Below are 2,630 nucleotides of genomic sequence, written 5' to 3'. Positions count from 1 at the left end.
CACTGGTGCCTCATTTTGCACATAGAATGGATTGTCATCTTGACAGTCCTTCGCATAGTTTTCCCCTCCACACTTTTCACAGAATATTTCTTGAAGACGCATCGCCGTGCCACCCACATTCAAGCCGTCTATTTTCCTGTTTAAAGCATCAAGTTGTGCAGTAATAGTAGAAAAATCAGTTACTTGGTGCACTCCTGCACTCTTCCGCTGGTTGTTTCTTTCAGATTGAGGATGATAGCTGCTAGCAGCCATCTCCCTAACAATTCATATCCTTCCTCCGCGGTCTTTCTCGACAGGTTTCCACTTGCAGCCGCATCTATCATAGTTCGGTTAGGAGTAAGCAAACCATAATAAAATGTTTGAACGACTAACCCAAGTGGTAACTCGTGATGTGGGCATCTTCGTAGTAGATCCTTGAAGCGTTCACATGCCCCATATAGAGATTCCTGATCGAATTGAGCAAATGTTGTAATGTCTGCCCGTAGCTTCATGGTCTTGGAGGGAGGGAAGTAATTGATGAGAAAAGCTTTCGCCATGTCGTCCCACGTAACGATCGAACCTACAGGCAAACAATTCAACCACGCTTCAGCTTTATCACGTAAGGAGAAAGGAAATAAACGCAACCTAACAGCATCATCAGAAACTCCATTGAATTTAAAAGTATCGCAAATTTCAAGAAAATCTGCGATGTGCGTGTTTGGATCATCTACTGCAGTTCCTCCGAATTGAACTGTGTTCTGAATCATCTGGATTATGGCTGGCTTGATTTCAAAGTGATTTGCCCACACGATAGGCCTCACAATGCTAGGGCGTGCACCCTCCAAAGAAGGTTGGGCATACTCCAGCATTGGTATGCGACGCGGTATCTCAACTTGTCTATTGTCACGCTGTTCCTCTCCACGTTCTTGCTCTTGTCTTTCCATCAGTTCTTTAAGACTTTGTTGTTGTCTTCGCCTTCGGAAGGTTCTTTCAATTTCAGGATCAAACTCAAGCTCCACGTCAAGTGACTTTGGCATGCACTGGAAGAAATATCTGTAATAAAATATGAAGTGTTATCTCAAGAGAAATAAAATAATGCTAAAAGAAATAACTAAAAATAAAATTGTAGATTAACAGTCCCCGGCAACGGCGCCAAAAACTTGATCGAGCAAAACATGCACAGTAAAATCCCCAATAAAATATGATTTTGTATGCTCAAAATTAATCGCAAGTGCACGATGTCAAGTAATAATATAGTGTACCAGAGTACGAGTATCGTTCCACTGAAGACTGTGTTTAACAATTATTATTTTTAGTTATTTAACATTTAGCAACGAAAATTGAGTTGTGTGATTATTCCTACTATACTCAAATAAATATGCAATTAAAGTGATTCAACAAGTAATGAATGAGCATTTAATCTAAAATGTTGAGTTAAAATTCAATGAGAAATGGATTTGTTGGGAATCTCGGTTCACCTATCCCTCGTTACTTAATTAATTCGTTCGATCGTGATCTACGCTTCCGACAGGATTTCCTAATCTATTGAACACACTCTCTCGAGCTATGCCAAACTAATTCTACTCAATGAAGTAATTAAATATCTTTAATTATTTATCAAGAGAAAATCGCATTTCGATCTATGGACTATGACTATCGGCACGTATCCAATTTCATATATCTATGTAAATTGTAGATCCGCGAATTATACTACTCGTTCCTATCACTCGTTATTCTCTCGAACTCACTCGTGATATGAAAACGTCGTTAAAGTTAGCTACACTTTAATGAAACAGTAAAACAGTCGTAAAATCAAGAATAACGCACCATCGAAATATAAATTAATTCAAACCAACGTTCGGGGTAGGATCCCCTTTAATCCCAACAAATAATAAAATTTAGCTACTAGAATTCATAATTCAACTAAGCAAAACAATGTTTAAAAGATAAAAACTAAGGTAGAAATACTAGAAGTGACGAAAACCGCGAAGAACGGTGTCCGGAAAATGTCGAATCTTCAATCCAAGCGCCCCATGCTCTCCAAAACTCTTGACGGCTGAAGAATCAAGTCTCAATATCTCTAATTCGTGCCTCTCCCTTTCCATCTCAGCCACCCTCTCCAAATAAGGTAAAGAATCGGCTGCAAAAATCTTGCCAAAAATAGGTGGCGCTCGGGCGGTAGAAAAGTACCGCTCGAGCGCCACACCTTCTGTAATCTTCCTTGGGGTGTGCGGCATTCGCGCTCGGGCGGTAGAAAACTACCGCTCGAGCGCCGACTCTTCTGTACATTGGCCATTCTTGTAATGCCCGGAAATTTAATCCCAGTAATCGGTAATTATTGATTTATAATTGATATGATTACGAAAGGATTAATCGGGACACGAAAACAAGACTACATGTGAACTTCAAGGGATTTGGACAGAATGTCTCGCGCCCGAGCGGTAGTTATTGACCGCCCGAGCGCGAGAGGATAATAAAATAAGGATTTGGGCAGAATGTATGGCGCCCGAGCGGTAAAGAATTACCGCCCGAGCGCCAATGGGTCATGAGAAAATCCTCGGGCAGAAACCTCCGCGCTCGAGCGGTCGTTTCTTACCGCCCGAGCGCGAGGCATGCAGAACAAGGGCAAGCCATTTGGCCTTAATTGTGCG

General features: G+C 41.4%; 1 non-coding gene across 1 annotated transcript; it reads left to right on the top strand.

Annotated features, from left to right (window-relative positions):
• Positions 1-381: 381 nt before the first annotated feature.
• LOC140837539 (small nucleolar RNA R71) lies at positions 382-487 on the top strand. Its single transcript, XR_012119369.1, has one exon. It is a non-coding gene; the product is annotated as a small nucleolar RNA R71 (small nucleolar RNA).
• Positions 488-2,630: the final 2,143 nt, after the last annotated feature.

Source organism: Primulina eburnea, chromosome 7, assembly GCF_022965805.1.
Source record: "Primulina eburnea isolate SZY01 chromosome 7, ASM2296580v1, whole genome shotgun sequence".
NCBI classification, from domain to species: Eukaryota; Viridiplantae; Streptophyta; class Magnoliopsida; order Lamiales; family Gesneriaceae; genus Primulina; species Primulina eburnea.
Note: the sequence above shows the minus strand (reverse complement) of the source record. Positions and strands in the feature narration are given on the sequence as shown.